A 14,394-nucleotide genomic window follows, 5' to 3' on the forward strand; every position below is an offset into this window, starting at 1 on the left:
AGGCAGAACCAAGTCAAATGTAGTCATCTCAGATTGAGAAATTACTGGAAATAGCGAAAAAAACTCAACGAGAAATAAAACAAAAACAGTTAGCAAAGAATAGGTATCTAGGTCAGTTAAAGCAAATCAGATTGACAATTTTTTTCCTGTAGGAAATAGGCAGACCTATGTAATCTATCAACATTGTACCTGTTTCAATTTTCTGGGCTAACAAAATTATATTGCTTCTGTTTGTGCTTCTTCCTGCTCGCTTTCCCCTTGTTCCATAGCAAACTTCTTTTGTTTCTACTGCTGCCCCTTCTGCTCCCATTGTTTGGTAGATGGAGGTGGAGATTTCAGCTTCATTTTTGTACAAAACTTTCAGAATAAACTCAAGTGGAAGAATAATGCTACTGTGAGCTAGGAGAACAAGAGGAGGAAGAGTGCATGGCATAACCTGGAGATAGATGAGTACCAAAACAACCTATGAGGAAGGGCAATAAATGCTGGTCAGATCATGATGCCCATGTCCCATGAGTGAATAAAAAAAACCTTTTCTGTACTGTCTCCAAAACCTCCACATGTGGTCATGTAGTGACTAGATCTGTATGCAAATTTCCAAATGTGGCCTTATCAAAGCCCTATACAACTGCAGCATTACTTGCCAATTTCTGTACTATATGTCCCAACTGATGAAGGCAAGCAAGCCATATGCCTTATTGACCACCTTATCCACGTATGTTGCCACTTTCAGGGAACTGTAGACATGTATACCTGGTACCCTCTGTATGTTAATGATTCTAAGGATTCTGCTATTTACTATATTTTTCCCTCCTACATTAGACCTTCCAAAATGCATCACCTCACATTTGTCCAGATTAAATTCCATCTGCCATTTCTTTGCCCAAGTTTTCAGCCTATGTCCTGCTGTATCCTCTGGAAATGCTCCTCATTGTCCACAACACACCCAACCTTTGTGTTACATGCAAATTTCCTGATCAGACAACCCTATATTCACCTTATCAGGTGAAATATTTATTTATTAAACTGGTGATACTTTGTCACAGCTGGCACAGAAACATAATTGAAAATCTTAATGAGAAGTAAAGAAAAATGGCTGATGCTATGAAAGGTACATGACTGCAAATTAAAAGGTAAACATGCGAGGCCTGAATCCAGATGGACTGTGCCAATATTTGAACTGAACGCCAAGCAAAATAGGATTGAACAATAACCAATGGACAATTGGGGAAATATAGGGAGCAGCAGGGCTGTAACACCCAAAATAAATGCTGTACTCTCTTTTTCCAAATGCTGCTTCCTTTCCCTGTGCCCACTGGCATACTCATTGATTAGGGGGTTAGGGGAAAGACTGTGACATGGGTTCTCAGTTAGTTTTGAACCGTTATACGAAAAACAGCGCACTCTAGTTCTGTGCAACCACATTTTTACTCCATAACTAAAAAAACATTCATTAAACAGACCAACCAAGTTGATGGATGAACCAGGCCACCACTTCCTCAAATTGAACCAATGAATATTTAAGAGGCATCTTGACAGATACCTGACCAGGCAGGGAATTGAGGCAAATGGACTACGTAGAGGCAAGGGTTTCTTAGTTTTGAAAGCACTGTGTGCTTGAATGGACCGAAGGGCCTGTTCCTGTGCTATGCCTGTTCTTTCTTCATTGTAGCAATCAAGACTTCTGTTGGTCCTTCTGATCATATAGCACTCAGCATTGATGAGAGATGTTTTAAGAAAAAGCTAGATTTCATAGGAAGAGAGCAACACAAGGCTATTGTCACTGTATTAGTACGTCCATATTAGTTCAAAATCTGTAGTTTTATTACACTCACATTGAATGACTTATATCCTTTTTCTGAAAACTTTGAATGCTCAGTGTCTTCAACTAAGCAGACTGCATCCCTTAAAAATGTAACATTTTTCTGCTATAGCCAGTGTGCTCTGCTTTCAAAAGTGTTCTGTCCAAATAGCTCAAGGCAGACACATGATCAGCAAATGATATTATAAATTAGTAGATCAAGTATCTAGCCAATCACATTATAAATTAACATTTTAGATCACACATCTTCATAAAATAGTACTAATCATGGTAAATGGTCTCAGCGTCGGTTTGAAGAACCCACATCCAGGCCCATGGCTAAGCACTTAAGAAAGACTGTAATGTTGAACTTTTAACTTTGTTTCTTTTTTTTAACTTTCTTCTCCATGTTTGGCTTATTTCTGTTTTAAGATGGCGCCGGAGAGTGGCGATGTTATACAACACTTTTAAACCGTATTTGCAACAAAAAACATGACAATAAATAAAATAATCAAAAAAGTTATGCCAACATAATTGCAAGATGTGCATAGTAGGCCAAAATGTGGGTTAGGTGTCTGAAGGGCCACTCCTATTTCTGTCAGCATCTTGCATTGAAAATGTCTTCAAATTTATGAACTGACCGAAGCGGAGACAGTCAGCGGGGTGGAGACTCGCGCAGAGCAGGGATGATCAGCGGGGTGGAGGCACACGCAGAGCGGGGATGGTCAACGGGGTGGAGGCTCACGCAGACGGGGATGGTCAGCGGGGTGGAGGGTCAAGCGGAGCACGGACAGGCAGCGGGCTGGAGGCTCATGCGGAGTGGAGTCGTTCGATGGCCCAAGTAGACAGGGCAGTTGCTGGACGGGGGACTGGCTTGCAAGCCCCGGCAGACCACACGTCGAAGCCCCTGCACTGATTTACTGTACGGCTGTAATGCTTATCTTTTACCTTTATTCTTATTTTTCTAACTTATACAATGAACAACTGTAAGTATTTTGCATCTAAGATCTGTACCTAAGTACTTTGTACCGAGGTACTTTGTACCTAAGATGGCACCTTATGGGGCGACATTGTAAACTTTTCACTGCACTCCCGTACTTCTGTACTGGAGTACATGAGACAAGAAAGGATATTCTAATTCTAATTCTAATGTAATTGGTGTGAAAAGGGTTTTGGTGCTTTTGATGGATTGACAAGTAGTATTCGGAGGGAGCACAATTATTTGTGAGATGTGGATATGCCATTAGGAGAAAGCAGCAGTGAGTTTTGTATTCAACACTATTGGGGATGGGAGTGTGGAAGTGAGATAGGGGTATGGGATTCTATATATGCAGAAGAGGAAGACTGTGATTCTAAATCTGCATAAATGAATGCAGGGAATGATTGAGGCTTTCAATGATTTTGATTAACTGGTTAAGAAATCTTTGAGATTTTCTTGGCCCTAAAGTTAAAGGTGGCAAGACAAAAGCAAAATACAGTGAATGCAGGAAATTTGAAATAGAATAAGAAAATGCAGGAGAATCTCAGCAGGTCTGGCAGCATCTGTAATTCGAAAGTAAGAGTTAGTATTTTGAGTTTGTATGACACTTCTGAAGAAACTTTTATTAAAGCTGTGAAGTTGGGAGTCAATAATTGTATGGGCAGAGTGAAGTGTTATGTTTGTATCAAAAGTACACTGGGAAGAATGAATCCTACTCTTACTGTGGTGAAATCATAAAGTTGGTCAAGATTTTTGACTAATACTAAACATCTATAAATTAATTCAAATTATTATGTAGTTAACTGCAAGTATGTGTATTATCAATGGAAATTGAAATCTATCCAACTAATTTAATATTTGACTTATGCAATATCTGCAAGTATATATATTTATACATTTGTATATAATGCACTTTTAAAATATTAAAGAAGTTTGTATAGAGTATAATATCAATTAAGTGTTATTTTATTGAAATTTATTTTATTAACTGGCAATTGCAGAATAAAAGTGTAACTACCTTGCAGAATACACTTGAAAGAGAAAACACACAACATAGTCTGCCTCACAGCAATGATTCCATTATTCTGTCGATATGGTACTTTTAAAAAATGTTAATTTGCTTACCCTTTACCACCATTGTACAAAAGGAACTTGAAGTGATGAAAACTGTCTTTTTCATTTAAAAGACTTTGATCGTAAAAAACAATGATTGGTTTATAACTTCTATTCTCATCATTGTGGCCAGAAAACTGTTAAACATGACCTGAATGACATTTGTGGAAGATTCATCACTACAAGGGATAGTTTAGGAGAAGAGACAATCAGCCATAGCTACTTGAAACTTTCCTATGACTCAAAAGGGTCAGTTTCCATTTCAGAGGAATCAAAATAACATCTATAAATTCCAGTGTGAAGAGGCAAGACAATAGATTCTTCAAACTGATGAGAGTTAATTACTTGAACAACTGAGACTAAAAACTTCATATTGTATTACAGAAGATTCAATATCATTGTGCATCTGTTTCTCCAGTTCATGCCTTGTGCTTTCTGAAGATACAGCCTATGTATCAAGATGGGATCCTTGAACCCTGGAGCTGATCTTCCCTTTTTCCTTTGTTAAAATGAAAAGATTTTTCATTTTGTGGGATGCACTACATGTGGCCTTTAGTAAGATGGTGCATTTTGCCTTATGGACACTGGAGATGGTATTCCGTGGTACCAGTTATACCTAGCTCCTCCTCTTGCTCTTGGCCTTCACTTATCCTCAGACAAACTTAATCAGTTGTGGTTTGGAATGTAGATTATGAAGGTATGATTCATAAGCATATGAACTCTGCATTGTCTGTGGAGAATTGACTTTAAGTGAAAGTTTAGGTTTACACGCAAAATATCGAGGTTCCTGATTTTCTTACAAAAATACCATTTGAGCATTGTTATACCACTGCTGTAAGACTCGTCAAAAAGCCAAATTGCTAACACATTAATCTACTTTTAAAAATGAGTGATAGTGGTTTTAAAATTTCTGAAGATAGGTAAGTGGGTGGTTTCTTGGCAGACTGGCATTGGAGGGCTTGGAATTTTCAGCATTCCTTGCATGGGACAGGATTCCTCCTCTTTTCAGAAGGTATTTCAAAACTAGAAAAGTTGGTTTCAGCTACATATTCACAAATAAAGCAGCTAAATGAGATGTTCTACATTTTCTTTTACTTACCAGAGTGGACCATTAGCAATGCAGCAAACTGCTACAAGGAAAGTTCTCATCATTATATTCTGTCACTGGGAAAACACCCCACTTTGCTGAGGGTGGGAGGGATCCATAACTATAGTAAACAAATACATTTTCCAGGCAAAACTTCACTGTGACTGAATAACCAGTAGAAACTCTTTGCTTCATGTCTGTCTCTTGCTCTTTGTAGGATAACCAGAGACTTGAAGAGAAAATCTAGTGCAGTACTAAGATAAGTGATTAACCTAAGACCCTGAATGCTCTCAGGTGGACAAAAAATTTTACTTTAGAGGAGAGTTGGAGAATTCTTTTCTGTATTCTGTGTGACGTTTATCTCTCAACCAAAATTGTTAAGGCACGTTATCTGGAGATCATATCATTGCTGTCTGTGGGAGTTTGTTGTGTGAGTATTAACAACTGTTTCCTCAGTTACAAAAGTGACTACATTTCAAAATCCCTAATTGACTGCAAAATATTTTGTGATATTTTAAGGTAAAAAATATGCTATACAAAAGGAAGATCTTTATTTATAATTGTACTACCAAGTTCTTTAAATAAAAAACCCTGCAGATCAATTATCTTTTCTCTGATTTTCTTTACATTAGTGCCAATGGATTAAATGAAAAGTTCAAAATGTTTCTGTTTAGACACATTCAGAATTAGCAAATTATTTTAGCTAGATGTTAGTGCCACTGATTTGACATGGAAACTAATTAAATCAAAGATGCTTGAAAACTGGCAACTTTGAAACACTAATAATACTGTTCCACAGACTAGTGAAATGAGACAAAGGTCATCAGCATTGGATTTAACTCCCCTGAGTTTAGTGAATATCAGGCTAGTGGCTGGGGCAGTGACTATGGCTTCCATTTCCTTCTTTATCTGGATGCCTGCAATTTCAAATAGGAAATGGAAATCTCCTCACTTACAGACTACATGTAGCTCATTTATGGTGGACTATTGAATCTATTTATTACCAATAGCTCTTGATGAGTCTTATTTCTCCCATCAGTCATTTCTCTAGCAATTTTAAGTGGTCAAGCTGAGTGATATGCTGAATGGTAACAGAGTTCTATTGATCAAGAGCAATTATAAATATATACACATACTTTTGGATGCATTGAATTTAAATATTTACATTTACCTGTGCATTGTGCTCTTTACTGGAAGTTGGTAAAGACTCAAAAAATAGCTTGAAGAAAAAAATAACTTTTTTTGCTTTATTTTAGTTTATAATTACCTTTTAGTAGTCTATGCTCATTTCAACTATCATAAACAAACTACAGCATTTTCCCCAGCTGTCAATTTGATTGATTGTGAGAAAGAACTTGCATTCATATTGCACCTTTGACATCATCTGGGCATTCCAAGACACTTAGTAGCTAATGAAGTATTTGGAAGTGCAATCAATATTGTAATATAGACAAAATTAACAGCTGCTTCACATGTTACATAGAAGCTCCCACCAACAGCAATGAGAACACAACCAAATACTTTGTCCTGGTGATGTTGATTAAGGAATGAATATTGACCAGGAGTGGAAAGACGTGGGGATAGAGATAAATGAAACAGGAGATGAAGCTTGTGACAAGTAGAAATATTAGTATGGACCAGCTGGGCTGAATGGCCTTTTTCTTAGCTATGTAAGTTATTCAAAGTAATTTTATGCAATTCACACTTGAATAACTTGCCTTCTTAATATTTTCAAAATGGGGGTCAGTCACCTTACCACTTGGCTTACACTATCACTGACATGGGTGCCATTTCAAAACAGCTCTTCTACTGGGATTCCAAAGTGTTTACCTATTTCAAGTGAAACAGCTTTCTTTAATGTGGAAATCAGGGTCTAAACTATAAATGAGATCTTAAGTCAAAACTTCAACTCTGTATTTCTCTCCATGGATACAGCCAGACCTGCTGAGTTTCTCCAGCATTTTCTGTTTTTGTTTGTTTCAAATCTCCAGCATCCACAGTTCTTTGTTTTATCCTCAAGTGCCATTGTCAGATTGAACCGATAAAGCCTTCTCAGGAACTTCAAAGGACAGAGAGAGAATGAAAGCAATTCACAGTGTAACTGTACAATTCTTCTAGGCTCAAACATAATCTGGGCACTGCCAGCCACTATGCTTATCATATGCTATACTGGGACGGTAAGGCAACTTTACAGTGAGAAGTGCCTTTTCTCCTCTTTAACTTTCCTAACATGGAAGGCTGCCTCTTGTGGTGTTACTATCTAAATAAACCAATTATTAATCAAATAAATAGAAGCAATTCCTAGGAATTCACCACCTCAAGAAAAGGTTCATAGTCACTGGCATCATATGATATAAGAAATGTTTTGCTTTTGCATGTTTGTTTACCATTGTAATAATGATGTATTGGCATATAACTCTCACTCAAAAAAATTACACATTAGCATTTCACCTATTTTGCTACAAGTTTAAAATATGCTAAAATGCTGATGTTACTTTCATAGTCTCTATGTTATTATTTTAACTTCATTAATGCAATATTAGACTATTATAAACAGTACAATTGTTCATGTGCTATTCACAACAGAAAATAAATTACCTGTACATTTATGTTAAAGCTATTTGAATGATAATCATATTGCAATAGTAATTGCCTTCCCTTTTCATAGATGAAATTCATTCGTTACACCTTGCTTTTAACTGTATTCAAGGCTTTTGGGAAGATTGCACCGACCAGTCAAAATTATAATTTTGTTAGTTTAAGAATTAAATCAGTGACTCACCTTTTCTGTTGCAAAGATTACTGTAAAAAGTCTTCATTACTGAAAAGCTGTAGGTTTGGAACAAAGAGAATTTGGTTCAGAGCTACAGGTTAAGAACATAAAATTAGTGCCTACTAACGTAGTATGTCATTATGTTTTCACATGCTGAATGACTTTGCATATTTAAAGTAACTCTTTCTACAGAATGGTGCTGCTCAGTGACGGTAACATTCCTTTCTTGAACTTTCAATAGTCTTTGTATTCTATCAAATGCCAAAATTCCTTTAGGCAATTTTTTATCTTCATGGTAAACAGTGATCACAAAGCTGGCAACTGCTTTATCATAACAATATTTAGGCCTCTCTGATATGCACACCTTACCTTCAGTAGCAAAGATTATTTACAAACATGTTATTTTCGTGTCATACTTCTGTGTTTTCCATATACTGTTCAGGAAAACATTACTAACATTTGAAAAAGAATGGACTTATTAGGTATAATTAGTATGGCTTTATTCAGGGGGGGTCATGTCTTACAAATGTGATTGAATTTTTTGAGGAAGTGACAAAGATGATTGATAAATGTAGAGCAGTGCATGTTGTCAACATGGATTTTACTTAAGCATCTGACGAGGTCCCTCATGGTAGACTGGTCCAGAAGATGAATTCGCACGGGATCCGCATGGTGAGTTGGTAAATTTGATACAAAGTTTGCTTGGCCATAGAAAACATAGGTAGTTGTGGAAGGGTATTTTTCTGACTGGAGATCTGTGAATAATGGTGCTCTGCAACGATCGGTGTTGTGATCAGAAACTCTGTTGATTCTAATAAATATAAATGACTTATAAGTGGAAAATACAGGTGGTCTGATTAGTAAGTTTGCAGACAACACAAAAATTGGCAGAGTTGTGGATAGTGAGGAAAGTTATCAAAGGATACAGTAGGATTCAGATCAGTCAGAAAGGTGGGTGGAGAAATAGCAGATGGAGTTCGATCTGGACAAGTGTGAGATGATGCATTATGGGAGGTCAAATGTAAGATGAAAGTATACAGTTTATGGCAGTACCCTTAGAAGTATTGATATCAGGGAGATTTGCGTGCAAGTCCATAGCTTCCTGAAAGTGGCAACACAAGTGGATACAGTGGTAAAGAAAGTGTACAGAATGCTTGCCTTTATCGGTTAGGCCATTGAGTATAGAGGTCAGCAAGTCATGTTGAAGATGTGTAAAACATTTAGTTAAACCACATTTGGAGCACTGTGTGCTGTTCTGGTCCCCACACTTTAGGGAGGATGTGGAAACTTTGGAGAGGGTGCAAAAGAGGTTCAACAGGATGTTGCCTAGATTGTAATATATTAGCTATAAGGAGAGGTAGGACAAATTTGGACTGTTTTCACTAGAATGTTGGAGGCTGAGGGGCGACCTGATAGAAGTATATAAAATTATGAGAGGCATGGATATGGTGGATAGTGAGAATCTATTTCCCAGGGTGGAAATGTCAAGTACTAGGAAGAATGGATTTAAGGTGAGAGGGGGAAAGTTTAAAGGAGATGTGCGTGGAAAATAATGTACACAGAGGTAGGTGACTGGAACGAGATGCCAGGGGAGGTGCCATTACAATAAAGCCAATATGATAGCAAAGTTTAAGAGGCATCTGTTCAGGCACATGAAGAGGCAGAGAATAGAGTAATATGGACCACATGCAGGAAAACAGGATCATGGTAGGGATAGAAGGGCCTATTCTTATGCTGTACAATTCTATGTTCTATGTAAGGATTAAATGCATTGAAACTAAATGTCGGTCAATGATATTGATCATGTCAAGTTTTCATTTTTAAAATTGTGCATCAAATAATAAACATGAGGTCATGTATTGGGTAGAAAATTGGTTAGCAGACAGGAATAAAGTGTAGGAATAAATGGATCTTTTTCTGAACGGCAGGGAGTGACTAGTGGGTTAACACAGGGATCTACCCTAGGACCCCAGGTATTCACAGTATATGATAATGATTTAGATGAGGGAATTATATGTAATATCTCAAAATTTTTGGATGACCCAAAGCTGGGTGAAAAGTTGAGCTGGGAGGAGGACACAGAAATGCTTCGTGTAATTTGGACAGGCTGAGTGAGAGGGCAAATGCATGGTAAATGCAATATAATGTGAATAAATGTGAGGTTATCCACTTTGGTAACAAAAATAGGAAGGCAGATTATTTATGAATGGCTTTAAATTAAGAGGCGATAATATTCAACAAGAAACTGTACTTGTGCAACTATGAAAGTGGGTGTACAGGTCCAACAACCGGCAAAGAAGGCAAATTGTATATTGGTCCTCACAGTAAGAGGATTGGAGTAGAAGGACAATAATGTCTTACTGCAACTATATAGGGCATTGGCAAGGCCACACCTGGAATATTGAGTGCAGTTTTAGTCTCCTTATTTGAGGAAAGACATTCTTGATGTAGAGAGAATGCAGCAAAAGTCTACCAAATTGATTCCGGGGATGACAGAACTGATGTATAAGGAGAGGTTGAGCTGGTTAGGATTATATTCACTGGTATTTAGAAGAATGAGGGGGGAGTATCAAAGAAATCTGCAAGGTTCTAACAGGGTTAGACAGGTTAGATACAGGCAAGATGTTCCCGATGGTGAGGGAAGTCCAGAACCAGGAGTGATAGTTTAAAGATAAGGGGTAAACCTTTTAGGGCTGAAATGAGGAGAAATTTCTGCATCCAGAGAGTGGAGAGCCTGTGGAATTCAACACCACAGAAAGTGGTTGAGGGCAAAACATTATGTGTTTTCAAGAAGGAGGTAGGTATATCTTTTGTGGGTAGAGAGATCAAGGGATATTGGGAGGAAGGTGGGATAAGAATATTGAGCTCAGTGATCAGCCATGATCATATTGAATGGTGGAGCAGATTCAAGGGATTGAATATCCTTCTCCTGCTCCTATCTTCTAAGTTTCTATGTTACTGTGGATGCCTACTATATACTTTTAAGGTAATCATTACAGATTTAGAAGGAGAACCCTTCTTGTTTTCTCCGAAGAAGTATTTGAAGTGGACAGTAATAAGCTTTCATAATATAGCAGTGTGGTTTTCATGTTTCTATCACTTTAATTGTTTCAAAAAACATGGTGGTAATGGGCCAGAATGATATTGAAATTTAAAGTGCTCACCTTCCACTTGTTTCTCACCGGTTTTTAGGTGAATCTTCATCCTAACAGTGGGAGATCTGCTAGAAATAGTTTCATGAAGAAACTGCAATTCAGGGTCATACGATATAATTACTACCATGGATGCCATCATTGTCTCTGACTATATTACCATTTCCAGGTATGTTGACACACATTAAACCCAAATAATAGAGGTTATGAGGTGGTCATTCTGACTGTACTTTAAGAAATCTTCAGGTGCATTTAGGAAATGTCGCAAGCAGGTTTGGCATCCATTTATATCCATCCATGGACATCATGTGTTTTGAGTCTTAAGGCTTCAATGATAAATTTTTCATCTTGTGGGAGCTGAACAACCTCAGATAAAATTTCCAAGGTACAAATATTTCTTGAAGATGGGCAAGTAAATCCGTATAAATTATAACCATTATTTTTCAACTTGATGTGTATCAATAGGATTGCAATCACAATGGCATCATTGCAATAATCTTCTGCAAGTGCTGGAATTGGCAGTGCAGCATTGAGAAAAATGGCCCTATCTGCTGCTATGCCAATTTCCTGTCTCCATTGCATCCTCAGACTATTTCTGCAGAGACAGGATGGGACTACCTGACGTGACATAGCAGACATCTAGCATGGGTTATTCGGAACCTATTGAGGCCAATTCAAGGAAGCCAACTGAGCTTTCCCAGTCAGCCAGCCAGGAGATTCCTGCATCTGATGGGGAGGCCAACTGAGGTTCCTGGAAGGAACCTTCTGGCAGCAGATTGGGTGGCCAGCTCTCCAAGTAGGCCCAGAATTTCTCTCCACCTGCCTGAACACAAGATACTATTTTAAAATGTAATCAGAAAGTGCTGGTAAAACTCAGCAGGTCTGGCAGCATGTGTAGAGAGAAACAGAGTTAAGGTTTCAGGTCCAGCAATTTGTTCTCAGTTCCACACATAGCTATTTCTCCAGAATGGTGCTGCTATTGTCACCAAATATTCCAGGCATCTTTTTTAAATGAATTGAGACCTGTTAAGCTGGTTATATTTGAACTGTTTCTTTGAACTTAAAGTAAGACAGAAGGTCCTGGAATGTGGGATAATGATATCGTTCTATGATTCTACCCAGGGATAGGGTGTTTTGGCTTTCAGAGTGAAAATCAAGTTGTCATACATTGACATAAAGGAGGGTCAACCAGTCATATTGGACTCAGTGAACAGGAGACTTTGAGAGGCTGACCCAACAGTTCCTATTAGTCACTTGATATGATGGCAAATAAATCTGATCTTCTCTCTGAAGAAATTTAAGGACTAAGGTGATGCACGTGTGGTCCTTGCTGTGAGAAGTCAGTTTGTGGATACTCAGCAGGCAGAGTGAAGTGACTTTCAAAGGATACTAGGGAGGGAGAAAGGAAATGCTGGGACTTAATCAACAAGGCTACAGAATTGCTAAGAGTATGGTGTGACATCCAAACAGGTTGCGAAGGATTTTCATTTGAGTTAATTAGCTAATGGAGAAGGATCTCCTTCTGTAGTTCAATACATTACATGCATATCATATCATGACTACTCTATGTTGATATTAGTTTTTTCAGTACCCGCTCATCCCTAATAAATTCTTATCTTGATTCAGAAATGATCAATCTCATAGGGATTATAACAAAATATTGTTTGCCATTTTTATTCCAGATTTTTAGCATCATCATCATCGTCATCACATAAGGGCCGGATTTCATCTCCCTACTACGCTACTAAAAAAAATAAAAAAGTATTTTTCTTTCTGCGAACTTCTGCTGAGGCCCACATAGACCAGCTGGACCTTGATTTACAGGGATCTTTCCTTGATAGAAACATAGAGGAGATAATTGATGGATGGCATAGAATAGGACAGAGCCAAATTGCATTGGAAATACGGCATGAATCCTCTCACCATTTTAATCCTGTCACCACCTCTCCTTCCCCAACCTCATCACATAACATTCTGGCTGAAATTAAGGATGAAAACTCCATAGAATCCCTACAGTGTGGAAAAGGCTATTCAGCCAACAAGTCCACACCGACTCTGAAGAGCATCTTGTCCAGACTCACTCCCCAATCCTACCCTATCTCTTTAATCTTGCATTTCCCATGGCTAATCCACATTGCTGGACACTATGGGCAATTTCCCATAGCCAATCCACTTAATCTGCACATCTTTAGACTGTGGGAAGAAACCAGATCACTGAAAGGAAACGCACATGGACACAGGGAGAATGTGCAAACCCCACACAGACAGTCACTCAAGGCTGGAATTGAACCTGGGTCCCTGACACTGTGAGGCAGCAGTTCTAACCACTGAGCCACCGTGCCTCCCAAGAGAAAGTACAGAGAGAATGGCAGTGGGAAGACATTCGCTGTGGCTTCCAGCTTTGTTGAGATCCTTGTGGTGTCCAGTCTGTGGGGACTGGCCACACCCATTCAGACTGCATTGGGAGGACCCAGGGCCTCCCAGGCTGTTTGCTCAAGCGGTCTTCAGTCACCTCTGCCATGCAGCCTCTCTTTGAGACAAAAAGGGACAAAATAACCTCTTAAAGTGACAGCATAGTCACAGTACAGAACTAAAATGTTGTCTTTGTCACCCACTGAATGCACACACTTGGTCCTCAGGACACAAGGCATGAGGTTGTGATGGTAGAATAATTCACAAAGAAAGAAATAAATTTATTCTTTCCTTGTAAAATATGTTGGCTGGGTCTTGTTTTGAGCTTTTGTTGCCCGTGGTAAGGAGGGATATTGCAGGCTTCTGAAAGACATGGAAAGTGGGTGCAAATTCAACTCCAGCCAGATAAGCATCAAAATGAAGGTCTATATGTTTTAGCAAAGCCCTTATGTTGGGAGTGATATGATCAAGGTTTATAAAACTCCCCAGATTGTATTTGCAGGAGGCAATAGGAAGATTGCATCAACCCATTCAAAGGTTATAAGCACTCTGCTAAATTGAAAGACAATTTTTAAAATCCGCAAAACGTAACTTTGCATAGAATGAGTAGAGAAAATCCTACTATTTATATTAATCCAATCAAATCCAAGAAGAGATATACTTTGAAGTGCTACATTGGCTGCAATGATTAACACACACAGAGGGTTGTGAGGCCCCGCTTTCATGTCTGTACTCGTACTGAAAATCAAGTTCAAGTCTACTTTGCTCCTTGGGATGTTTCTGTCCTCCCTGAATGAGAACAATGTGAACTCAAGCCCCGTACAAATGAGCTAAGCTCATAATGAATGCTGACACCCCCATTCTGTGATAATTGCTGGAGAAAAGGCAAGGGTGAAAATTTTTACTGAGGTCTCGTCTTGGCGATATGTAAATGTTGTGAAAACACAATTAACGACATCAATAGCCAACTATTCTGTAGAAAATTGAAAAGAATACTATTTTAAAATGATAAAAAAGTGGGCTATGAATATATTCAGAATAAATAACAAGATTATTGTTTTTTTCCCCTTTTTATAG

This window comes from Rhincodon typus, chromosome 13, assembly GCF_021869965.1.
Source record: "Rhincodon typus isolate 14 chromosome 13, sRhiTyp1.1, whole genome shotgun sequence".
Lineage (NCBI taxonomy): Eukaryota > Metazoa > Chordata > Chondrichthyes > Orectolobiformes > Rhincodontidae > Rhincodon > Rhincodon typus.